Source organism: Eptatretus burgeri, chromosome 5 (assembly GCF_056783735.1).
Source record: "Eptatretus burgeri isolate ZD-2024b chromosome 5, Ebu_testis_v1, whole genome shotgun sequence".
Taxonomy (NCBI): Eukaryota; Metazoa; Chordata; class Myxini; order Myxiniformes; family Myxinidae; genus Eptatretus; species Eptatretus burgeri.
Genome location: NC_140965.1, coordinates 93,024,490 through 93,052,053, shown reverse-complemented (window position 1 = coordinate 93,052,053; position 27,564 = coordinate 93,024,490). Strand labels below are relative to the sequence as shown.

The 27,564-nt window shown below is 44.1% G+C and overlaps 2 long non-coding RNA genes across 7 annotated transcripts in view; one reads left to right on the top strand and one right to left on the bottom strand.

The window, feature by feature from the left end:
- LOC147026968 (uncharacterized) overlaps nucleotides 1-8,259 on the bottom strand; it is an 80,471-nt gene extending 72,212 nt beyond the window's left edge. Inside the window, exons 1-4 of one of the 3 annotated variants that reach the window (XR_015058580.1) lie at nucleotides 8,002-8,259; nucleotides 7,066-7,100; nucleotides 4,315-4,499; nucleotides 1,874-1,997 (exon numbers count right to left, since the gene is read on the bottom strand). This is a non-coding gene — a long non-coding RNA (uncharacterized LOC147026968). The remainder of the gene's footprint in view (nucleotides 1-1,873; nucleotides 1,998-4,314; nucleotides 4,500-7,065; nucleotides 7,101-8,001) is intronic. The other 2 variants (XR_015058581.1, XR_015058582.1) reach the window with 2 other exon arrangements.
- The window catches only part of LOC147026967 (uncharacterized), a 166,325-nt gene that overhangs the window by 4,435 nt on the left and 134,326 nt on the right, over nucleotides 1-27,564 (top strand). The gene's annotated exons all lie outside the window — the stretch shown is intronic.

Sequence of the window (27,564 nt, the reverse complement as noted above, 5' to 3'; positions counted from 1 at the left end):
GCACACTCACTGGAACGCTCGGCAGTAATCCGAGTGTGCGCTGAAGGCACTGACCCCACTTAGCCAGCCATCCGCAGGTAAGGTACTACACGAAGTGGAGTAACCCTGTCCGGATTGGCTGTGCCAATAAGCGTTTGTGGTTGCCTAGCAACCTGCCAGTGTGCGGAGTTATCTGTGCCTGGCGGATTCAAGACCGGGTGTTCGGCAGGGACCCGAGTGCTTCCCCTCCTGGCAAGCCTTGAACCCTGGGTCCACGACAATATATACAGTATATCAAACAGAATTGAAGCATTCAGCCTTCTCACAAGCAGAGTCTGCTGTGGTGCCATTTGAAGTCAGGGAGGGATGGAAGGGGAGCATACACCAGAGACCGACTTAATAACGTGCCACCAGGTTTTAGAGGAAGGAGACAAGTTTGAAAGTTCAATCTTTCGGTTTGACATGTTGTTTTCTGGCTCTCCTGAGAGTGGACACACTTCTTGTGAGCCATGTCGAATGATCTGAGGTTGCGTTCAGTTGGATTTGCCTTCCAGGAGGAGAATGCAAGTTGTTTCAAGGCAACTACCTCACCACCAGATTGAGAGTACCCATGGCAGGAGGATGAGTAAGATAACTGAAGACGAGATGGATAAATCTGTGCATAAGGGAGAGCAGGTTTATATGGAAGAACACCCTGGCTGAGTTAATATCAAGGGCAGTAGATATAGGAGACCAGTCATGAAGTGCGATGGCTGCTTGCAGTCTCTGCCACTTTCCCTGAGTGAACTGCCAAACTTTCTGGTGCTGAGGCTGTTCTCTGAGAATGGCTAGAGAGATGTTGTCCTTCACAAGCACATGATCAGATGAACCAATTGAAGTAGAGGACCATGTTGGGCTTCCCCAGATTCCTTCATTCATTCGTGTGCAGTACATACCTGCGGGTTTCCATCATTGCTGAGAGCCATGGCTGTGCCGTTGATGCAGAGCCTGTAAGTTATAAGTGGATTTTGGAATTTCATACAGGGTGTAGGCAATAAGCCACTTACTCTTCATGAACGGGATCTTTGATGTCCACCCACACTAGGACTGTCACACAGGCCCTCCGGCTTAACATCCATCTGAGGATGCCACACACATTTCTGTCTAATCCCGCCTGAGAAGCACCAGGGGGACAGTTTATAGCTGGGTAGAGATTTGAATCCAGGCAAAACGGCTCAAAGGCAAGTGCATGTATGTACATGTAAGCTATCCTGCCAGCCCACTTCTAATAATTAAACTCTTGGCATGCTCGACTCAGATATCTCAATATTCTCAGAAAAAGTCCATTCGGCATTGATTCAAAGCCTCGATTGAGCACTTTGGAAGCAATATGTAAACAACATAAACAGTTAGCATGAAAACTCGCAATCTGCTTGTTGTAGCATTTCAACATCACAATTCAGTGTCACATTGGTTTATTGTGCTCTTCGACTTCTGTGCTTTCCTTTTGGAATATTGTGTCCAGTTTTGGTCACCACATCTGTGGAAGGACATAGCTGCCATAGAGAGGGTACAGCAGAGAGCAAGACATTTGATCCCGGGCCGAGCTAGACGAAGCTATGAGGAGTGGCTGAAAGAGACAGGACTTTTTACATTACAAAGGAGGCGATTGTGAGGGAATCTTATAGAGATAACTAAGATAATGAAGGGTATCTTAAAAAAAAATTAGTCCAGAAGGATTTTTCAGCACAATTGACACTGCAAGGCATTGGTGAACAGTAAAGAGGAGGAGAGTTTGGCTGGTAAGGCAAGGGGCCTTTCATTCAGGGAGTGGTGAATGCATGGAATTATTTCATTGCAAGAGTAGTGACAGTAGCGTTAGTGGAAGGTTTTAAAATTGAGTTGAATAGGGTACCTGGAAGTAGTGGAGATGGGAGAATAATACGATGCTGACATGACTGCGCAAGCTTGATGGGCTTTATGGCCTCCTCCTGCGTTGAGGTTCCTTGAAAATACTTGTAAGCTCCATTTCTGAAATGCTTTCGAATGAAAGGAGATAAAATAGTCACAAGATCCACAATTATGACGGTGACTCCGAAAATAACGATTATGCTTAAGGATTCAGACCATAACGATCTCAGGACTGTTTTCGTGAAATGTTGCTGTGACAGTTTAAAAAAACAGTTGGTCGGTGTCCTGTCGGAAAACAGTCAATGACTAACATCAGCATGCATGGCTGTGTGATTATTTTTCTACATATTAATTCTTTTGCATTCTATCTTTAACTCCGTAACTGCACAATTTCCTTGTTTTATTTCATCAATCCCTTCTACGTTAGGCATTCGTACTATCTGAAATTTGCTTATGATGCTCTTGCTCTGAATTTAAAACTCGCTCTCAATCATCTAATAGGCAATCACACACAGGTCGAGTAATTCTTCAAATAAATGGTGGACAGCAACATGGCCTTGTATTTCTTGTTTATTAAGTTTGTGCATTTGTATTAATTCAGCATAATGGTGGATATTCATTTGAAAATGGGTTAACCCCTTACTTTACATATATACTTGCTGATACATGTCTCACTGCAAGTCTTCCTTATATTCGAGTCATTGCTCCATTGTTCCCCCCAAAAATATTTGTACTTTCTCATAACGGCTTTTTAATCAGTAAGAGAAGATTGTAAGAAATCAGTAAGAGAATAAGTAACAAATTGATCCATCTGTAAAAACAGCACAGCTAGTTTTGCAAGGCCAGAGCTGACCAATTCACTTGTGCAGTAAAGGCACAGCAGCATCTGCTTCTGTGGAACAAGTAGCACCTGCCAGTGGCCAATATTAGTCCTTACCTGCTCATATTTAAATATATTACGGATGTCTCACCATTCTTTGTTGCATGGATGGATGCTCAGTGTGACCCTAATGTAGTATGCATGCTCACATGGCCACTGCCAGACATATCATTGAGATGAGATGGATGGGGTGATGGAAAATGAAACAGGACGAAAGTGTATCGGAAGAAAAAGAGCACATTCTTCGTAGTTGCATCAATGAATGCAACACCCCTCAAAAAAAATCGTTCTCAAAGAATCTGCTAAAGCTTATTGCAGTGCTAATGGTGTTGCACCTTCTGAAAACATGTTGGCACCAAACGTTAATCTCATGTTACCCATCAAGTTCATTAAGGTGGACGCATCACGGGAGAGGATTTGACACAACGAACCAAAATCGATGCTCAATCATTTGGGTTTAGTTCCGTAAATCGGCTCTTCGTTCAAGCCACAATCCTTGGTCGGATTATGTATGGCAGTAAAGCCTATACAAGCTCAGATGTGCAACTGCACACATGCTGAACCATCGCTTTCAACCATCATTGCAGTCGTTATGCGGACATGTTAATAACAGCGCACTTGCCAGGCAGGGGGTTCGGGAATCTTGCTGCTTCCTTCTAATGTTATCACTTTGAAGCAGACCACAGAGCAATAACCATATATTTTTATTATAAAGCAGCTGATTTAGTGTCTCGCTATTGAAAAACAGGCACCATAGGGGTGTAAAGGGGGTGTTATATCTAAAGATTCATCCCTTCCTCCTTTCATTCGCAGGGAAATTGAACTCCAGCAATTTTCTCTATTCAGATGAGATTCTGGATATTTCGAGTTATTTCCTCACTATTATGGCCACTATAATCAGATATTTTATCCACTTTCTAATTAGGAAGTCCGAGCCAGAAATTTTGAAATCCATAATAAGAAGCAATACCGGCTAGCGCTTGGATACAAAGAGCATCATATATTTAAATCGTAAAGCATTTTGGTGAAGAAAGACCCATCTTTCATGCGGGAGATAATGAACTCTTTGAATCAAAGGAAAATGCAATCTCCATGTACCATCTGCCTGGTGTTATCAGCACAGACATGCTGCACTGTTTATTTTTTTTTTTTTTTGCATCATCGATCAACCTGGCAATGTCATGTGTACCTTATGTTAGGGAGCCATCCAGTATGCTTCGATCTAATGCCACATACACCCGCCGATATTTTTAACCTCCGGAAACAATGTAATAACATACCAGACTGTAATGGCCAAGCTATCAACCACTGGTGTGCTGTTTGACAGAGTAGAAACAACTGAGCAGTAAACAACCAATGGGTTTTGCACTTTTCCAATGAACCCAAATATACATCACAGCAAAGGAATCTCTGGAGTCCTGAATTTGGTCTGTGTGTGTGTGTGTGTGTGTGTGTGTGTGTGTGTGTGTGTGTGTGTGTGTGTGTGTGTGTGTGTGTGTGTGTGTGTGTGTGTGTGTGTGTGTGTGTGTGTGTGTGTGTGTGAACAAGACCCAATCACATCTCACCTGTAATTGGAGGAGATAATTATCAATCAGCTCTGACCTCATCAATTTCCCCAGATGCTGGGATTATCAAATGAATTGACTCCTCCCATTCTCTTCCAGCTGAAGAAAGCTGCATAAAGCAAACATGAAAGGCTCTACAAGGTAAGCCCTTTGCTGATTCAAACTCGACCCGAGTTCCTCTGCAGCTGCAAATCATTCACAAGTAGTAGACACATCAGAGTCCCAATGCTACACACACCCTCAGCTGCCATATCGCTTTAATCACTTTTTGGCGAGTCATCAATGACAGCAAAGAGAGAAATGCACCGAGCATGTACCACGTGTAATATCAATAGCAGTAAATATATAAATGAAAACAAGACCCAAACACATCTCACTCATAATTAGAGGGAATAACCGATCAGCTCTCACCTAATCAATTACCCCACTGGCTCGGCAACTGTGAGGCAACGTTCTTTCAAGAGTATAAAGTATGCCAAGAACAAATATCACTCCCACCTCACAGACAGATCTAAAACAGTGTCTCCGCCTGGGTAACTCTCGGTTGACAAGATCATGGACACGCAAAAGTGACTGCTCTGCTCACATACACTGCACTACCCTGACTGTTCATAGTTTGCCTTGCGATAATTATAATACAGTATTTTGATGAACTATTTGTTTTATTTGTTCCCACTAATGAAGGTTGGCCCATCATCATGTTATATACACCAGATGGTGAGGTCGCGTGGTACTGTAGGGCACTATTTATCAATTTTATTCAGTTGTTACTGTAGTACTCATGCTTAACGACCCTAATTGCCTGAGAGAAGAATGTTCGGAGGAATCGGGAGCAAACAGAGAAACTTTTATGCAAGAATATTGTTGCGGTATTCGCGCCCGCCGGCGTGCTGACGGCCACGTAACTCGAATCGCGGCACGTCGCCCACCGGACGGACAATCCAGTCGTGACCCTCTCGGACTAACGCCGGGAACCAGTCACGGGTGGACCTTTCGGTCTCACCGCGATCGAGCCAATCAGCCCCCGCGTGGGATAGGGTTGCTCGCCAAATTCGACCTACCTAAGTACCCACGCGGAGGGTAGACCGGGCGATCGCACCTCGCCGCAGGTCGACTTCGGACACGGGCCACTTAAGCGACCCGTTCCGTACTATCAGAATAACCGAGCGGTGTTATCGTCGACCTCGACGGTTCGATTAATTATCGGGCGTATTCAGCCCACTACCAACCCTTTACGTGAAGCAAGATGAGGATTCAATGGAGGAAAAGACGAAGCGAAGCGGGAGAACAGTTCAACAATAAAGCACATTTATTCGCGGCACACGGGAAGCACACAAATACAATTCCACCAAATGCACACAAAAAAAAAAGAAAACACAATTCCATTTACACAAAAAGCAAATATAAAAGTGAAAACACAGTGCAGAGCTAATACCGACTACCGAGCACACGGCAACACTTATACAATTCTACTTCACAGACGGCGCCGACAACACATACCCAAAACCAAGGAAAAGAAATACCCTCAAGGATGAGGCGGGCCTGAGGCCGAGACCGGGTCGCGCCTACCCGTCTGGTGATGAGACGCGGAGCGGCGATGGCGCCTCACTCCGCGGGCCTCGTGGACGGTGTCTGGCAGGGGGTGGGAAAGGGGCCCCCTTGGTCGCACTATCTCAGCGCGGGGGGAAACAGGAGGGGGTTGCTGATGCTCGGGGTATAGAGGATCTTTATTATCCCTGGTGTGCGTCTCCACCTCGGCCAGGTCGCGCTGCCGGCCTTCCTCGGGCGTGCAGCTCCCGGCACCGTCGCGAGCACCCCCTCGTCTGCCTTCGCCGCTGCCGCCTCTCCGCCTCTGGACTCTCCACCCTGGACTCTTCTTTGGGCTCTCCTCGTTCGACTCTCTTCAGCTTCTCCAGCTACTGCAGGCTTCGGGCTCCAGACTTCCACGCCGCTCTGACTGACGAACACGGTCCTTTTATCCCCCCGTAGCTTCGCCTTTGACCCCCTCCCTTTGACCTTTCACCTCGCTCCCCATTGGCCCGAGAAAAAGTGGGCGTGAAGGCTTTTTGATCCACAAATTTGCATATATCGATCGTTCTGGAGGCGGGGCCAAATCGCCCCTCGCTCACCGATTGGACGGCAAAAAGTGGGCGTGTGTCGTTTTTGATCCGTTTTTGAAGCACAAAATCCATGATTTTGTACACGCTGTTCAACGTGCGCCCTGCACGAGTCCAACACCGGTACCCACAGCGGGGCAAGAACGGTGGCGATGCTACGGTTGCGAGGTGTGACGGGAAGGTCGTGGCGGTTGTGGTGAAGCGGTGTTGTGGTTGGTGGTTGATGTTGTGGTTGTGGTGGTAATCATGGCGGTTGGTCCAAAATAAAGATAGTAAAAGAAAAACGGCTATCCTGAAGAGTCGCAGCTCGCATAAATGACATGTATTCCCACTAGACAACGGGTTTGGGCCTAACTACACATGCACTTACCGAGATACCTCACCTAAGGAACCTGAATGGTGGTTTGCGAATTTGGTAACCACAACAATATTTTAATGAGTGGTGTCCACAAAATGGAGCTTTTACTTGTGACCCAGCGCATGCTAAGCGAAAAGCGGGGTTAATCGGTTGGTTCATGTCTGTCCGTCCATCACTCTGACTGTATTATCAATTTATGATCGAGGAACAACTGATTTAAATCGAATTATATATTTATAACATGAATAGGAAGACAAGTTTTTCGTTTTACCATACCTTGTCTGTGAGTTTGTCCTTTGTCCCTATTGCACCTGTGCAGAGATGATTGAGATAATTAGCTAATCTAGAATTGGAATTTCAGAGACAGCATTGTCATCGTGCACTATCCGTACATCTATCCATCTCCTGTTTCAACTTCTCTGGTCAAACCGCTGGGTCGATCCAGCTGAAATGTGGCAGCAAGGTTCCCCTCCTGACTGATAACAGGCATTGAAAAGCTTGTTCCATTCACATGACTTTAAGTAGGTGAAAATGGTGGACTTAGTAAATTCCCTCAAAAAATCTTCTTCTCCAGACCCACCAGTCAGAATGCTGCCAAATTTGGGTGACAATATTCGGCCAGGGTAGGGGTGTTAAATTGTGGAGGTAAGGCCGATCACATGACCGATCACAGAAGTGTGTAAAAATGGCCAACTTCATCAATTTTTGTGAAAATCGCATAAATTCCTTCAAAAATCTTTTTCTCCACACCCACCAGTCAGAATGCCACCAAATTTGGGTTGTAACTTTAGGACAGGGTCCTGATGTTAAATTGCGGAGGCCATGCCAATCACTCGAGGGATGTTTGTCAAAATGGCAGTCACGTAAATTCCTTCCAAAATCATCTTCAGACCCACCAGTCAGAATGCTGCCAAATTTGGGTAACAACATTAGGACAGGGTCCTGATGTGAAAATGTGGAGGTTATGCCCATCACATGATCGGAAATGTGTAAAAATAGCGGCCTTTGTAAACTTTTGGGAAAATCACATAAATTCCTTCAAAAATATTCTTCTCCAGACCCACCAGTCAGAATGTTACCAAATTTTGGTTGCAACATTTGGCCAGGGCCCACATAAGCTGCAAGTCCAGTGGTCCTACTTTTGTTTTTTTACCCTGTCTGCCTGCCTGGCACTCAAACAAAATTGAAAATCATTCCAAACAGGAAACTTACTGTTTATAAGGATGTCACGAAGGACCCATACGACATGCACCTCTCCACCATCTCAAGTGGGAAAGGCACAGTATCTGTGGAGCCGTTGGGTATGTGACTGTAGGGTAGGTGTAGGGAGTGAGAATTTGGGTACACAATATTTGGAAGCCAACACAGAATTGATGCAAATTAATAACCTCCACTAATGTGACTAATGAGATAAGGTGATGTAATAGACACTGTGAAAAATGGTGGTGCATTTTGGAATTAATTTATTCATATGACTTTTACAATCTTTATTTTATTGAATTATATACTTGAAGAGTGTAGAAAACAAATCACCTTCATAATACTTACAAGAACCTCCAGTATTGCAGGACTTCAATTTAAATAAAGGCTCAATGGGGTGGTGTATAAGGGTGGTATTCAGGACTGCTTCTGGTAGACATCAATAGCAATAACCTTCCGGATTAATTTTTAACGATCGTTAAAATCATTTTTTTTTTCTTTAAAATCAACAAGGATTAGTGATTTAAAATCACACAGTGTAGGGTATTGTGTTTTATGAACTCTCTCTAGTTACCTCCACCACCAAAGGTGGAGGAGGTTATGTTTTCACCCCTTTCTGTCTGTTTGTCTGTGTACAAGGTATCTCAGAAAGTTGTGGACGGATTCAGATGAAATTTTTTGGACAGGTTTGGTGTGTCACAAGGACGAATCAATTCAATTTGGTGAAGATCCAAGTCCGGATACTAGAACGAGAATTATTAAATTTTTAAAGTGATTCTTTATCATTGAAAGATTGAAAGGGCCAAAAACCAGACAGTACTGTATGGCATGATATTTCTACAATGTATTGGGCCCGGTATGTTCTCGTGGATCAGGCATTACGTGGTGGAGGTATGTGCTCTACTGGTTTAAAATGTCTTTGGTTGTGTGGCCCGCGAGGTGCCAAAGTCTTTTGGTTCTGGCCCATGATCAAAAATATTTGAGGACCTCTGCTCTAGGCCATGTCATATAAAAAGGATAAAAGACTTCTTTTTTTTTTACATACATGATGGAAGCTCATGAGAGAGCAAAATGGAAGGAAGAGTGGAACAAAATGGAAAGGGGAAAACATCAAAAGCAGAGTAGAAATGAGAGTGAGATCAAGGGGAGAAGGACACATGGGGGTGAACAAGCTGCACACAAGCTGAATGAAACACAGCAAGAAGAGAGGGCAAAACTTGTTGGTTAGTACTGAAACACAGCAAACCAACCAACAACTATAACAAACGGGAGGAAGTGAGGGTGTGGAGGAAAAAAAATAATCACAATAACCTGGAAAAAGGGAGTACTTGCGAATGTGGTCATTTGTGGAAGAAGAGATAAGAGTAAGGATGGAGGATGACCTGAGGAGGGAAGAATGGGACTGAGCAGATAGGTGAAGTTTGTTCCACAGGTGAGAGAAAAGAGAAGCAAATAAGTAGAGTTGAGGGTTACTCGCAGATTGTGTGCACACTGCAGAAACCTGGGAGAGACAAAGCAAAGAGAGGGCAAAGGGTTCAAAAACAAAACAGAGGGGATAGAATACAGAGTGGCCACTAACCTACCTGTGATGCAAAAGTGACAGATATAGACACACAGCGTCATTGTTGGAGATCCCAATAAGTTTGAGGGCCTTGTTTTCCATTGCATCAAGAAGGGAAATGTGAGACAGGAGTGCCAGCCCAAAGGGGAGAGCAGTACTCCATCAAGCTGTGAATGAAGGCCTTGTACATTGTCAAAAGTTCAGATTGGAGAAGGAAAGATCTTGCACAACAGAGGATACCCAGTCAGTGGCTGGCTTTGGAAGCTATCTGAGAAATATGATCTGCAAAGAAAAATTAATGGCTAATGGAGAGGTACAAAGATTGGAGTGACTTAACCACAAAGGTTGGAGTTGGACTGACTTAAGCCCAAAGGTTGGAGTGACCTTAAGTGTGGTTTGTGTAGGAAGTAGATGGGAGGGTTTGCCAGATGGTCCTTTCAGAGAAACAGGGTGAGTGTGTGAGATTTGTTGGTGTGTCAAAAGGCATATTCCAAGTGTTGAACCAGCTCCTAATTCTATCAAGGTCTATAGAAAGGGAAACGGCTACTACATACCTGTCTGAAGGATGAGAAATGATATGGCAAAGAGTGGAATAATCAGCAAGGAGATGAGCAGGATTTTCCAAGGAATCATAAAGATCATTGAAGAAGATGAAGAATACCAGGATGACACACTTCAGCCTTGACATGGAGAGGAGACTTCAGCCTTTACATGAGAGAAGATGGCCTTGGATGCCATAAGCAGGGAGTTTGGAGATCAAGGTGGGGTGCCAGACTATCAAATACTCGAGATATATCCAGAGAGATGGCCCTGATCTCATCTTTGCTTGAAGGCTTCCATCCATTGTTGGGAGAGTGGAAGCAACACTTCCAAGATAGAATGACTTGGTCTGAAACCAAACTGATGATCTGAGATCAGGCCGTTGAAGAAAAGGAAGGAATTTATGTCAACTGCAATTATAAGATTCCTTGACCATGCTTATAATGTAATTGGAAGCTTGTGTGGAGGTATTCCCAGGCAGTATTGATATCAGGAGAGGTGGAAACAAAGCACCAGTCTTGCGATGAGAGGGCAGCTTGCAGTCTCCACCAGTCAGCTTGGCTGAACTGTCAGACTCTGCAGCACTGGCGCAGCTCCCTTACAAACACATGATCAGATGAACCTCTGAGCAGAAGAGGAACAGGAGACATTTGTGGGATATACAAACACACAACAACAAACAAACATCACAACAAAGCGAAGGATGTGTACTTTGGCTCCAAGACCAAAATACGCTGTCAAACAAAGCTTCACAAACAAATAAAAAACATGCATCTTATCCTAAAGGTGGAATGTCATGATCATATAAAAACGAATACATCCTAGTCTACAGGGCCAAAATGCATGGTCATACCATCATCAATTACCAAACATTATAACACAAAGCAACCTGGTCGATGGATGGCAGGCCCTCCTGTTAATCAGGACCCTTGCAACAAGTGTGTTTGTGTGGCACAGGGATTCATGGTCATGAATTCAGTAACGATGTGCTCCTAGTATATGCACACTATAATTTTAGTACTCTTAATTTTTTTTTGAGGGGGAGAGTGAAGGTGGTTCTCAGGTGATGAATGATCAAACACCGCCTGCATTCAGCTTTTGATAAGACCCTCACAGACATCGCAATCATTACACATGTGCAGTATAATCAGTTAATCACCTATCTATACCTCAGCCATCTACCACTCCTGACAAATGTCCATGTATCCCTCTCCACCCAATAGGACAAAGTACCTATCTCACTCAAATTTAAACTGAACTACTGTTTCTGCTGCCACGACCTTTCAACGGACACCATTCCATGCAATAACTACTCCCTGAGTGAAGAACCCCATCCTAACTAGCTCACAAAGTGAAAAGCAGGGTTAACTGATCGGTCCCGTATTTGCGTACATATGTGTGTACGTGTGTGTCTGCATTTTGTTAATCTATTTTCTCTGGACTGCTTGTCGGATTGACACGAAATTTTCACCATCGGTGCAACTACTCTTGTATAATGTTTTAATAATTATGACGTCATGTGGTTTGGCAGTCATATATATATATATATATATATATATATATATATATATATATATATATATATATATATATATATACACATACATATGTAAATATAACCTTCAAAAATCTTCTTCTCTAAAACGGCTGAACAGATCGAGGCGGAACTTTACAGATATGACCGCCTATCCGTGAGGAACAAAAAGATCCCCACCAATGACATCATAGGTCACATGGTTTGGCAGCCATATTGGATTTACCCTAAAACCTTTAAAAAATATTATTCTCCAGAACGGCTGGACAGATTGAGGAGAAACTTCACAAACATGTTTGTGATCCTCGTGATAAGAATAAGTGGAAGGGCACATGGTTTGGCAGCCACGTTGAATTGAAGGAAAATATATTTTTTAATTCTCTCTTGAACCGCTGCATCAATCTATGTGAAACTTCAATATTGCTGTGGTTCTACAAAACCACATGCCTCTAAGGCAATGGCACCCAACATACAGTGATCCCCAGGCAGTTATTTCATCAGTCTTCGTGCAGTGTCTCCTCCCCTCATGTCTCGTGGGTTAATGGGATGAAGTGCGTTGAGTGAGTCTTGTAGTGAGGTCTTGTAACTATCTCTAATTCATATTCTGATTCCTACCCTAACCCTGTACTTTTAGCCATGGTACAAAACAAGCATGAAAGCACACACGCCATTCAATAGGCAATTGACATTAAGCACACCACGATTCCTCCCGTGGCTCGGATACACCACACCACTCCACTCCACACTACACCACCCATGTATCACGAGCCATTATTTCGTTCAAATCTGCATGCCAATTCCCAACCAGCACCTCACCTCACTCACCAAACCTCACCACTTTGACCATAAACGCCTCCCGCACACGGGAAAAATATTCCCACACCCCCTCGTACCTCTGCATTGCTACAATTCGTCACTATTTTTTGGAACACTGCACGACTTGGATTATCTTCGACACTACGTGATGCTTGACCATGCAACAGACATTAATAGCTCAACTGCATCTCACCAGGGGCATCCCGGGTGAGCATCCGGAATCGATACAACCCTCATCCAGTCGCCAGACCATGGCAAGTCCAGGGGCAAAAAGGAGGGGTCGCAAGAAGGGCGATTCGGGAGTTTGGTCTGGGACCCTGGTGTGCATTTTGGCTCAGGGGACCCACAGGTGACGGGGGAAGTCCGCTGTCATCTGACATTCAGATTGCACTCGGAGCACGATCAAGGTCGGGGTGCCAGCTCGAGGAGCATGGCCTGTGTTAAGGCAGGAGCTTCGAGCCGTGCTGAAGCTGGTAGGGAACTGAGATGGTTTCAGGTCCCAGAGCCTGGCAGGGCGTGGCTCTGGCTGCTGTGGTCCAATAGAGGAGCAGGATTCGAGCCACAGCGTGTCGCTTTCCGGTCATCACCGAGGCTGATAAAAGGAGTAGCACGGAGCCATTGGTGTCCCTTTGCTCTCTGCTCATCTCTTCGCTCCTCGCCTCCTTGCTTCTTGCCTCTTCGCTTTCCTCCCTGTCTCTCTACTGGTGTGCAATTTCCAGAATGTGCCTCTTCTTCTTGGAGAGCCTGATCTGGGGTGACTGCAGAGATGACCTGCTGTGCTGTCGACGTTCCGCCACCCCGTGCAGCCAGACGGACCAGTGTGGAGCGCATGTTGCCACGAGTCCCGGCAAAGTAATTAAGCAGGAAATAACACGCCATATCAGAAGGTGGGAACGCTCAGGTGTAGCATCCCACGGAGGTACACACTATACATACAGACCTTTTCACAGCTAGGTTAGGGATCTTTCTCCTTATGCATCTATTGTCCTCTCGATATCCACCCCTCTATCCTGTCTTCTTTGGATGCACAAAGAACATCATTACTGACTCGCAATCCCATTTTCCTCTGGCACTACACCACACCTCCCACTCCCACACCATAGACACAACCAGTATTCCTCCCACCTACCTCTCCCTAAGCGTTCTGGGTTGCATTGGTCTACCGACTGTCCCAGGTATTGAGAGGTCGTTGATCCTCACATTTTTTCTTTTTCTCTGGATATCAAATCTAACTTAGGTGTGTGTGTGTGTGTGTGTGTGTGTGTGTGTGTGTGTGTGTGTGTGTGTGTGTGTGTGTGTGTGTGTGTGTGTGTGTGTGTGTGTGTGTGTGTGATGGCACCTGCCCGAGTATAAATTAAGATTGTGGAAGATGTAACAGGTTAACTCTGCTCTATGTCTGCTTTTGTAAGATTGCTTGTCTTTTGCCACACCCCACAAATTCCTTACTATCCCCTGCTGTACATAAAAAACCTCATTCAATGTGCCACATTCTTTTCCTCGCTTGATTGTAAATAAATGCTTTGTATAGAAATGTTCCCAGCTCGTTTTCGTGTTTTCTATCATTGGTCCAGCATGGCCCACACCCTCGTTTAGCCGGGACGTTATCCCCAAACAATCTGTTCCCGAGCCAATACGTGCCTGGCAGTCCTGCTCGGCTGCATCTGATCTGGTAAGGTGATCCAGTTTGAGCAAGTGCGGACTGAGGGCGTGTCCTCCGGTAATTAGATCATGTGTCCTTTCGGTAAACGGTATTAGACGGAGGACCTAAAGTCACCTGGTCGAGTTATTGGTGTTTACAGTCGATTAGCGACCCACCGCATCACAAAGTTATTCGTGTGCGATGGCCTGCGATTCCGGAGAGTCTGGTTGCGAACCCGAGGCAGTTCACCCCTCGTAGTCTATGCCCCCACCCCCGATCCCGGGTCCGCAACAATATTATGATCTAGTAGTGATGGGGGAATATATTGTTACGAATTTGGAATTCAATTGCACACAACATACAGGTTCCCTTAGTCAGCTATGTCGATAAGTGCATGCTCCCAAGATAGCTCACCTTCCATTGTTTAAATGTTTTGAAATCGATTAGATGCGCTGCGGATCGATTTAATAGTTGGGGAGCGAACAATGGAGACGTCCCTCCCCCTCTTCTGCGAAGAGGAAGAAGAACCCTGCGGTGACTGCAACAACTCCCACCAGTGGTTGAGCGGGGGGTGGATCACGAGGGCATGAGTCACTGCGGGGAGGGGGTGCAAAGGATAAAGAGGACATCTTTTCTTTGTTCAAAGAAAGAGTCCCGTGGGAGTCCCGTGGTAGGGCTGAGTTCGTGTGGGAGTCCCGTGATGGGGCTGAGTCCCGTTCGGAGTCCCGTGGCAGAGTTCGTGAAGAGTCCCGTTCGGAGTCCCGTGGCAGAGTTCGTGTGCTGAGTCCCGTGGGAGGAGTAAGCGTTTTTGCTTCGGAGAGAGCAGTCGTTCAGCAGGCCATCGGGTCCTGCTTGGCTTGAGGCCTTCGGATACTTTTTGCTTCGGCTGGCTCAGTGAGCTTCGGCTGCTGCTTTGTTTTGGAAGGAACTTGAGCCGGTTGTTCGGCTCGAGCTGCGAGTGGAGGTTTCTTCCTCTTCGTCCTCCTCTTCCTTTTCTTCCTCTTCTTCCTCTTCTTCCTGGTTCGTGGAGCTTTTCGTTCTCCATTTTGTTTCCCGGCTTGGTGCGACGCATCGGCCTCTTCTTGGAGTTGGATCCTCGGGGAAGCGACGATCGACAGGAAGGATCGGCGCCTCGTCTCACCGGCACATGTTGAGAAGCGCGGGAGGATTCGCGGGAGCTCAGGAAGGATCGCGGCGATTGGATCCAGCTCACTCTCGCTGGAGCCCGGGTCCGGACAAGTTGAAGACCACACGAGGTGGAAAGGTTCGAGTCAAGCTCTGAGTTTCAGCTTACCTGTCCTCCGAGCTGGAGCACGTGATTAAAGGCCTCAGCCACCGTTTCTTGTGTTGTGTGTGTGTGTGTGTGTGTGTGTGTGTGTGTGTGTGTGTGTGTGTGTGTGTGTGTGTGTGTGTGTGTGTGTGTGTGTGTGTGCGCGCGCGCGCGTGTCCGTGGGCCCGTCTAATAAGTAGGAACTGCTGTTAAGTGTAAATGACTGTACATAATAAGTAGACGGTTGTAGTTATTTTGTCGTGCTTTTTTGCTTGTATAATTGCATACGTGTTTTGCCTTATTTAAGTGCATACGTGTTTCATTATAATAAATGTCCTTGTGTGAATGTAAACCTGCTTGTTGCGTCCATTCCCTCATTGACTGAACATTTCGTGTGTTGGGAGTTAGAAAGCCGTTGGTTTGCCGTAATAGGGGGACATTTGGACCGACGCTTCTCGGCGATTACGCCACTCGGAATCGCGCACGGACAAGCTCGCCTCGGCGGTTTGTTCCGTCGAGGGTGGAATACCCCGGTAGTTGGATCACGTGGGTATTTAGGTACCTTGAAGATTGGCAATCGACCCTTCCCCACGTGATCTGCCGATTGGCGTATTTCGGTTCTTGTACAAGGACCCGTCGCTCGGAGTTATCCGGGCGGCGATCTATATTCCGGGCGATCGGTCGGGCCGACTCGACTTGCCGCTCCGTTCAGAGCGGTCGGTTGGCGGCTGACCCCCCCTGGTCTGTAACAATATGTTAAAAAATTTCAACCTGATCAGCCTCATGGTCAGGCAGCCATAATTAATTAATTTTTACCATCACCGAAAGATTCGGAGAGGGTATTGCATTTGGGTCCGTCTGTTTGTTTGTTTGTCTGTCTGTCTGTTTATTTGTTCGCACAGAACTTTCTTGTTTTTCTCCACAACCGCTTGTCGGATTGACACCAAATTTTCAACATTGGTGTGAGTACTCAGGTAAAATGTTTCAATGATAATTATGATGTCATAGGTCATGTGGTGTGGCAGCCATATTGGAATAACTTTGGACCTCTGTATCTCTGAAACTGCACCAAGGAAAAATTTGAAACTTGGCACATAGCAAGTAGTTCTCATGGGGAATGAGTGTGATTTTTATGACGTCATAGGTGCCCTCGTTATGACGTCATTATTGCATATATGGAACGCCACATCCGCTCATAATGAAATTTTTTGAGGGTCATCTATGGATAAAATGGTTCACAGAAAACAATTTCATGACGTCATCGGTCACGTGATTCGGCAGCCATATTGTATTTTTTTAAACATTCAAAAATCTTCTCTGAAGTGGCTGAACAGATTGAGGCGAAAATTTTCACATATGACCGCCTGTCCATGAGGAATAAAAGATTTACACATATGATGTCATTGGTCACATGGTTTGGCAGCCATATTGGATTTAACCTAAAACTTATAAAAAAAATCTCCAGACGGCTGGACAGATCGAGGAGAAACTTCACACAAGTGTTTCCCAAGCCATGAGTGTACAAGTGGCACATAGCAAGCACTCCTCATGGGGAATGAGTGTGGTATTTTTATGACGTCATAGGTGCTTGCCTTCGTTATGACGTCCTAACTGCATATGTAGCACGCTACATCCGATCAGTATAAAAATTTTTGAGGGTCATCGAGGGATGAAAATGGTCCTCAAAAACTTTTGATGACGTCATTGGTCAAGTGATTTGGAAGCCATATTGTTTTTCTTTTTTTTTAAAACCTTCAACAATCTTCTTCTCTGAAATGGCTGAAAAGATCAAGGCAAAACTTCACACTTATAAATGCCTATCCATGAGGAACAAAAGTGTCACACATATGGCATCATAGGTCACATGGTTTGGCACCCATATTGGATTGTATTTATAGATTACTATAAAAATACACCTTTCAAAAGAAGTCCTGGTAAAGGCCCAGTCACACCTTGACGTTTTAGCCAGCAATGGCAACGTATCAAAATGTATGTAAAACGCTGGCTTACGTTGAACTTTTGATGTTTTTTTTTTTTAAGATTCAGACGTATTCATAACGAGTTGGTCGTATGCATAACATATTAGTAACGGACACAGAACGTTTCGTTGTCTTATAGATAACTTATACCAACGAATGCTTAGCCTGTTGTCGGCGTTCACAACCTATGCACAGCGCGCTGCACGCATCACCGACGAACTCGTGGCGTAGCCTTTTAAAAACCTGCCGCTCAACGATTTAAATCATAACCGCCGGAGAAATGGAAGTGTCAACATCGCAGTCACAACTTGGCGATCTCGCCAGCATATGCCGACCTCTGAACAATGCGTCTAAAACGCTGGCACATGTCGAATACGGTATGGGTAAGTTTGGTATTCGTGAATAGAACGCTAAAGTACGCTATCATACGTCGTAGTAAGTGGAGTACGTCTTGTAATTATATACGTGTTTAACATTTTACGACGTACTTGCCGTATGACACACGTTCCGCATGCGATGGGAATAAGTTGTACGAACGATATGCGATCGTTGACACACGTCGACGCACGTTACTTGTAAGTTACTCATAAGTCTAAACACCTCGAGGTTATGGTTAGCGTCAGTGTTCCAGACTTCCTGTTTTTTTTTGTTTTTTTTTCTTCGGTATGACGGTGTTCAGTGTACAGTGCAGTTATGATTTAAATCGTTGAGCGGCAGTCTATTAATTATATTATATTATAACCACACTAGAAATCGAAGTGTCAACATCACCATCATACCGAAGGAAGAAGAAGAAAAAAAAAAAACAGTGAGTCTGGAACACTGACGCTAACCATTACCTTGACGTGTTTCGACTTATGAGTAACTTACAAGTAACGTGTGTCTGTGTGTCAACGATCGCGTAACGTGCCTACAACACGTTACTCATAGGTTAGAAATAAGTTTCGGGTATGCTAAACATTACCTCGACGTGTTTCGACTTATGATTTACTTACAAGTAACGTGTGTCAACGTGTGTCAATGATCGTGTAATGTGCCTACAACTTATGGCCAGCGTTATGCGGAACGGGTGAGTCATACGCTGGCATAAGTCTTAAAATTTCAAGCATGGAAAATTTGAGGACAACCGAAAAGTACAACGTTTAAAGCCAGCGTACTACGACGTATGGCAGTGTTTTTCAGCGTGCTCTCAATGTTATCAAAACTTACCCATAACATATTCGACGTGTACCAGTGTTTTAGACAAATTTTCCAAAAATCGGCATAAGCTGGCTAAAACATCAAGGTGTGACTGGGCCTTTAGGGTTTGCAATCTGATTGCTCTCTTTCTTGTTTGAATCTGCCTTCTTTTCGATTTTTTTTGTTTTGAATAAAGCTCATTTCATTGTGCTTGGATGAGTTTGAGGGTAGAGGAGTCGCAGCTGAAACCCGAGGAGTCCTATCTAGGTTCCTCCTAATGACTTCACCTTTGAATTTTTGCTTGTTTGGGTTCCTTCTGATGACTGCAATGCAGTTGCTAATGTATTTGGTGTTCTATTTGATTTGAATTTAATTCTTTTTAATTACAAATTTGCCACCAGAAGAGTTGGCTCACAAAGTCCTTCTACAAACTGCGTGGGGTAAGTAATCTATAAATGCCATCCAGTTATTACTGTTTTATGTCTCCTAAGTTCTTGATTTAGCTAAAATGCAAAAAACACCCAGATAGGTGATTTACCCAGGGTATTGGCAGACAATCACTTACTTTTAATTAAGGTACGTTGGAATCTTTAATGTCCACAACCTAAATGCAGACAGAACATCTGGATTTAGAGCCATACTATATGGTACACTTCAAGATGCAGTACCCCCTGAAAACAGCGAGCAGTAAACCAAAGTTTTCAGTTAAGTTCAACCATGTGGAGGCGATTACACCCATACTAAACACTTCGATCACAAGCATGTTGCCAACTGAGCAACCCTGTCGCTTTGTTCAAGAAATTCTGCATCCAGGTTATCACTGCAGTTTCTCCATTATTCAGTTATATTGAATGTTTCCATTTAGTATGTACCTGGGTCACTCGTTTCTCTCCTTGGTTATTTACATTATCCGACTTCTGACAAACTCTCTGATCCCATTCAGTGCTATATGACTTCGTGCACCGCATTGGTCATATCCAAAGACCCCCTCTACCATTGCATATACCCTTGTATCCTCATTATTATATTTGTGAGAATTCAACACCTTACCTAAGCTTTTTGTTATTCTTTCACCTTGTATCTGCTCATCTTGTGCTGCAATTTAAACTGCCACAATTTAGGCTGACTGGGGATCATATATCATAACAGTGGCATTGTAACAGTGACTGATGGCAACCATATTTCTGAGTCAGCAGACAATACTGAAACTGCCTCGGATGTCGAATAATTTTCTTTCTTAACCTGGAAGGTGAACTGCACTAACAAGGTGGGATTTCTCTTGAAGACTTGAAAATGTGTCACTCCTCTGTTTTCTTCATATGAAGCGTGTATGCAACGCACATATATAATCATTGTGCACGCCTTGCTCTCCCTCCTTCTTGTAAAGAACGTCGTGCTTTCAGAAAGGGAATCCAAACTCGCCTTTCCTCCAGTAATAATATAAACAATGCGGAATTCGTACACTGGATTTGATGGACAAAGGGATGTATTTGGGCAAGAGGCAGGATAGATCAAAGGAAGTGCTTCATTGTTCAGTTAAAGTGAATGCTCAATAATGCTCAATATTAAGCTTTTAAGCAGTCGAGTTTAGGTCCAAATCCCGACCGGTCAATAAGGTGTCATCTTGGTGTTTCGCAGGCAGGGCATTGTATCATTGAGTCTGCCATCCTACAGTTGGGACATTAAGACAGAATATCTTGTCTGCCAGTGGACGTCAAGTGTGGATTGCTGTCGATCATCAAATGTTTGCTTGTTTTGTGCATGTTTGCATGTATATATATATATATATATATATATATATATATATATATATATATATATATATATATATATATATATATATATATATATACATATATGGATATAGGGTCATTCAATGTCAAATCATCAAAGAATCTGCCGTCATCTCTCAGATTTTTGTAAAACTTTGGGAACCAATTGGGACCCATGAAAAACGGCAAGAACTCAAATATTTTTGCTAACAGCCTCTTAATTAGTGAGATACAGACTAACGAACTTTGGACTAATTAGCACGATGTCGCGAATTCAAATGGCCATATCTCTAAAAGTATAACACCTAGAGAGCTGGTTTTGGTGTCATTTTAAAGGTATTTTCATGCCCTTTGAATTTGTCTGGGCAACATTTTCCTACCTCCAACCACAAAAAAGTTATCACAAAATATAAACTTCAATCATGAATCCCAAAAAAATGTATCCTTCAAATTTCCTCAAATTCATCCCAGAGGTAACTTATGATGTCAAGAAGCTTCCACATAAGTTTTGTGATGGGCATTCCAATAGTTTCTGAGATATGAGCAATAATGTACATGTACGTATGGCATATAGGTTCGAAAATCAGCATTTGTAATGTATTATACAATCATTCTAACCTAGCCATGACAGGGAACACAGGGAACGACCATCAATTGCTTTGAAGTATCATATACTTTCATTTTCAACTGGGCCTGAGGGGAAGAAACAAGTGCTGCTGTTGCTGCATTGAAGAGGAAATTGAAAGCCTAAGTCAGGTTAGTGAACACTGTGTACTTGAACTCGCTTATTGATTGAAAAATACATTACAAATGCTGATTTTCGAACCTATATGCCATACGTACATGTACATTATTGCTCATATCTCAGAAACTATTGGAGTGCCCATCACAAGATTTATGTGGAAGCTTCTTGACATCATAAGGTATCTGGGATTAATTTGAGGGATACATTTTTTTGGGGATTCACGATTGAAGTTTTATATTTTGTGGTTGGAGGTAGGAAAATGTTGCCCAGACAAATTCATAGGGCATGAAAATACCTTTAAAATGACACCAAAACCAGCTCTCTTGGTGTTGTACTTTTAGAGGTATAGCCATTTGAATTTGCGACGTCGTGCTAATTAGTCCAAAGTTCGTTAGTCTGTATCTCACTAATTAAGAGGCTGTTAGCAAAAATATTTGAGTTCTTGCCATTTTTCATGGGTCCCAATTGGTTCCCAAAGTTTTACAAAAATCTGAGAGATGACGGCAGATTCTTTGATGATTTGACATGTAATGACCCTATGTGCCTTTTCGAAACCTCGACTATCAATCGCAAAACCTGGTTATGTCGCCAAGTATACCTGGCTGGAGATTTCGGGCAATCAGACATTACATGCTCTAATGTCTCTCTTCTACCACACTTGGCACATTCTACTGACTCAGCCAATTTCCATTTTGCCAGATTCACCACAGTTGGCATATGGTCACACATTGGTTTAAGTGCAAATATTGGTCTCTGTGGCTCCATCTTCCACAGCGATGCCCAGCTAACCTTCTTCTGCACAACCATCTCCCATGCTCCTTGCTGAGGTTTACTTACAGCTTGAACCGTTCTTCTCTCCTCTTCCATACATTTAATCTCTTCGATAACCATCTCTTGTCTCCCACCTGCACTCACTTGTGGCCACCGATTCTGTTCTTTCCAACCAAATCCTTTCCTATCTTTCTGCACTGTCCTGATGATTTCCTTCATTTGCAGCCTACTCTCCACATCTTCAACCATCCTATGAACATCCCACTTATTTCCTATTCTTATCTTTAGCCCCAGTTCACTGATCACTTGCTCTTTTGAACCCCAAAGCATCATTTGGAATCTGGCTTTCCCAATCTTATATTCTTCAGCTAGTGACTTAAATGGCAGCTTTATCTTTGAACTTCTGCTGTATAACACCATACTAGCGAACATTTTTTTGCAAACCCAACCATTTCCGCATGTATGAATTGACCATCTTCTCCATCCTCTCCACTCTTGTTTGAGCAATCTCATATATATGGAGAGGCTATAAGACACGAGGCAACAACCCACATTGGTAGAACCATATCTTATACCTTCCTGGCAAGTAACAACCATCAATTGCAGACAAATCTTGCACAACTTGCTTCTGCACCTGGATTCCTCAATAGCTATCTGTTAATGGTTGTGCATACCATCTGCTCAGACTCTTTACTGGCTGTTCATTCAATGTCGGGATTCTATCCTCAACCACCACAAAATAAAGCTCTTTCACTTTACCTTTCTTCATAGAACGACTCCTGATCTTCTTTGGCTTAAATTCCGTCCGGCGCCATTTAATGAGCACTTCTTGTTGCTTCAACAACATTTTAGCTGCTTCCAACTCAGGAGACAGAATGGTGATGTCATCCATAAAGGACCTTATTGGTGGCTGTGGTGTTTCCCCACCTCGAACTACACCAGTTGATACTCCTTTTGTCCCACGAATAATTACTTCCATAGCCATAACAAACAGCAACGGTGAAATCACACAACCCGTTGGTATGCCTACTTCAAGTGCTTGCCACTTGGTTGTATACTTCGGTGTAGGAAAACGCAATAAAAAACCCATTGTAATATTGGACCATCACCTCCCTCACCTTGTTGGGAACCCAGAAAAAAATCCAATGCTTTGGCAATCAGGTGATGCTGCACTGAGCCATATGCATTTGCCAGGTCCAGCCATGAAACATAGATACTTTTTCTCTTGCCTTTTATATCGGATAGTGTCCCCGATCATCGCCACATGCTCGAGACACGCCGGAAAGTCTGGCACACCTGCTTTTTGTGCAGATGAATCAATGTATTCATTATTTACCACAACGTCCTGGGGTCGGGAGCTAGAAGACCCAGAGAGGGGGGGAGGGGGAGGGGAAACTACCTCGGGTTCCCACCAGGCTCTCAGGAATTGCAGGCCGTCGCACACGGATAACTCTGTGACGCGGTGGGTTGCTAATCGTCCGTGAATGACAATAACTCAACCACGTGACTTAGGATCCTCCATCTACTGGATACCGGTTACTTAATGGTCACGTGATCTAATTACCGGGGGACACGCCCTTGTGACTCCTTGTTCAAACTGGATGACCTTACCGGATCAGATGCAGCCGAGCGTAACTGCCAAGGAATGTACCGGCTAAAAACAGATAGTTTGGGGATAACATCCCAGCTAGGCTGGGATACGAATCATGCTGGACCAATGACGGGAAAGAGGAAAACGAGCTGGGATCATTTCTATACCAAGCATTTATTTACAATCAGGCGTATGTGGCACAGTGAATGGGTTTTATTATGTATAGCAGGGATAGCAAGGAATTTGTGGGGTGCGACAACAGGCAAGCAATTTACAAAAGCAGACACAGAGCAGACTTGTCCTGTTATATCTTCAAGCTATAGGTTTTTATCATCCTCCTGTACCGCCACGACATGGCGACCTCCAATGGAGACCAGTACACTGGATCCTTCCTTCTAATCACTTGTTACACCGTTTTTCACATCTGCTTGTAGATGAATGTCCTTTTTGTAAGAAGTCTGAAAACCTTTTTCACATCTATGTTGAATGCCAACGGTTGGCACCTTTATTCATCTTACTTCGGAATTGTTTTGTGAGGTTTGGTTTGATTTTTAACACTTGTGTGTTCATCTATGGATTGGATATCCCACACAAAAATTCCAATGCTGTGTTAGCCAATTTCCTGCTTGCTCAGGCAAAGATGGCAGTATATATATATATGTCAAGGAAAAGAAAACTTGATGGTGTTGGAGTTAATGATGAAGATGCTTTGTTTTTGTTCAAAAATCTTGTAATAAGTCGTGTTAAATTGGATTTTGCTTTCTTTTCAGTAACTGGAAGACACCGCAGTTCGAATCAAAATGGTGTATAAAGGAAGTTATTTGTAAAGTCCTCGAGGAATGTTTATCCTTTTGTGAAATGTTTTGTACATATAATCCAACCGATTAATCCTTTCCTTTTTTCAGAAATTGTTTCTTGGTTTTCTAGCTTTCTTTCTTTCTCTAAAATGAAAATGTGACTCCCATTTGGGGGCTTTCTTTTCCAATTTTATAATAAAAAGATACAAAAGTCTCTGTCTCTGTCTCTGTCTCTGTCTCTGTGTCTCTGTCTTTGTCCCTTCCTTGCCATATCCCCTCCCATTACAGTGCAGCTCCATCCTCCCTCAGCTACATCTCTCACTCAACACCTCTCTCCTCTCTCCTCTCTCCTCTCTCCTCTCTCCTCTCTCCTCTCTCCTCTCTCCTCTCTCCTCTCTCCTCTCTCCTCTCTCCTCTCTTCTCTCTCCTTTCTCCTCTCTCCTCTCTCCTCTTTCCTCTCTCCTCTCTCCTCTCTCCTCTCTCCTCTCTCCTCTCTCCTCTCTCTTCTCTCTTCTCTCTTCTCTCTCTCTCCATTTTCAGACAGTGGTTATCTGGATGAAGTTTGTCTCTTGACTTGTCTGGTGGGTGGTGTTTATGTCTGGCCGGGAGTTTTCTTCGGATGTGTCCGAGCAGTGTTTGTCTCTAGACAGCTTGGCCCTCGATGCATCTGGTGTTTGTCTCCAATGGTGTTCCGTCAGTATTTTCTGTCTTGATGGGGTTGTCTCTGGAGGTGTATGGGTGGTGTTTGTCTCCGGTGGTGTCTAGGTGGTGTTTGTCTCCGGACACAATGCATCAGGGCACTGTTTGTCTCTGGATGCATTGGGTCAGTGTTTGTCACCAGACGTGTCCAGGCGGTGTTTGTGTCCGCACGCTTCCGGGTGTTTTTTATCTCCGGACGCGTCCGGGCGGTTTTTGTCTCCGCATGCATCTGGGCGGTGTTTGTCTGGACGGAGCTTATCTCCGAACATGTCCTGATGGGAGTTTGTCTCCAGGCATGTCCTGGGGGGGGGGGGGTTTATGTGCGGACGAAAGTTTATCTTCTCTGGAAGTGCTCAGGTGGTGTTTGTCTCTGGACGCATCCGGGCGGTGGTTGTCTCCTTGCCGTATTTTTAGTATGTTTTTTTTTTTAACTGAGGAGTTTTTGTCTCCAGATGGCTTGGCTCCTAATGCTTTCAGCAGGTTTTGTCTCCAGACGTGTCTGGGCGGTGTTTGTCTCCGGGCCGTATTTAGAGTATGACTGGTACAAAATCGATTTCAGACGTTATTTTGTTTCCACCTTCACTGTTATTCTATGCAGAATAATTTTGATGAGACGGTATGAATCGTAATTAATGCTCTACTGCACGTCTGTCTTCCCTTCCTCTCACCTCACATTGTCTTCCCTTCCAACATCTCTCCTCGCTCCCACACCCCTCCTCGCTCCCCTCCCTCCTCTGTCTCCCCCCCAACCTCTCTCTCTCTTTCTCCACCACCTCTCCCTCTCTCTCTCCACCACCTCTCCCTCTCTCTCTGCAGCACCTCTCTCTCTATCTTTCTTTCCCCCCCCCCCCTCTTTTCCTGTCCTCCCACCCCCTTTAGTATGCCCTTCAATGAAGCGATGGGTGGTATTTGCAACTATAACAGCAATGATAATAATATATGTCAGTGTGTATCAGTCTGTCCATCTCCTCCATAACACCAAACCATGAAACCTAGTGGCCCCAAACCTTGCATGGATATTAAGGGAACTCCAATGTCGTACATGAATGAAAATTGGATGTTTAGGTTACTTTAAACACCCTTTTGATGATAATTAGCAGCCTTATTTAATTTTCCTTTACCAAGGTGTCATCCAAGCTATTAGGGTTAGTAGGAACTAACCTCCATAACTCCAAAACCATGAAACCGAGCAACCTGAAACTTAGCATGCACACTAAGAAAATGCCAAGGAAGTGCAAGAGTGAAAATTGGATGTTTGAATTAATTAAAACACCCCTTTTGAAGATAATTCACGGCCTCATTTAATTATATCCTTCATCAGGTGCATCCTCGCTCACCGCTGTCTATGTTTTTAGTTTTCTTCTCAACTGCTTGAGCGACTGAAACAAAACTTTCAACACGAGATGACTTACCCACGGAAATTTTTTTTATAGCAAAGTTACATGATGATTGGTGGCTGGTGTTCCAAAAAATCAGTTTTCTGCAGGCATAGGTTGCAGGGTATTTCATGTACCAGGAATAAATGACCAAGACCGAGCGACTTGGTGGTGTAATGGTTAGTGTCCGCTGTGAGCTTGGGAGGTGTTGGGTGGTTCAATCCCTGGCCGAGTCATACCAAGGCCAAAAATAGTACCTGCTGTTTCCTTATTTGATGCTCAGGATTTGAAAGGATAGAGCACAGACAAAACAATGCTGGGAAGGCAATGGCAAACCACTTGGTATAACCCTTACCGAGAATCTGCTTCAGCTGCACCAAAGCTCTGTAAAGAGTTTGGTAAATCAAATCGAATCAAATTTATAAACTGCTGAGCAGGTGAAAAAACAAATTTCAAAGTTTCTTTCACTTTTGTTTCAGTCTCTGACACTGCACATGGACAAACGGGTACCCTACTGTCACCAAAATTGCTGTCGAAGTCACACCTTGATGCATTTGATGTCCTTTGATTTTCCAATTATTTCCTCAACTCGCAAACAACAGAAACAAACAAACAGTAACAGTAACAAACAGTAACAGCTGTTTGTTACTTAAAGTAACAAACAGAAACAGCTTCAAAGACAAGTTTTCCCCCGAACAGACGGAGCTCACCATTATGCAGAAAGCCAAATAAATCTTAACGGATCCAACCTTCAAACTATCGCTCTTCCATGAACTCAATTTTGGAGAAACTAGATAGATAAATAAATAAATAAAGCAAACTCCTCAAGTGTTCCATAAACAGACCGAAGAATAGAAATAACAATACGAAGCAAGGGAGATAGAAACCAAACGCACGTAACAAACTCTCTAACCAAGGATACCATTGAGGCTTTGATTGAAGAGACCTTTGTGCAGCCATTTCACAATTTCAAGAACGCTATCAATAGAAATGCTCGGGGAGTTGGAGAGGGTTCAATGGTTTAAAATTGGTGTGGACACAAACAGGTGCAAAAGATGCAGAAAGTCAAACCGATAATGAAGCGACGGTAGGTTGAGCGAGTGAGCAGCAGCATGAGTGGCACACACCGCAGGCGCAGAAGCAAAATGCGTGGGATTTGACAGTTATGAGCTGAACATTCCAGCCGTAGCAGAGCTCCGGGAAGCTCCTTTGTTTTCAGTGAACACCTTTGCAGCGCCTTCCCGGACCGACCGGCGCCCGACATAAGGATTATAACGGCGCGATGGCTTTCGCGCGACATTTATCT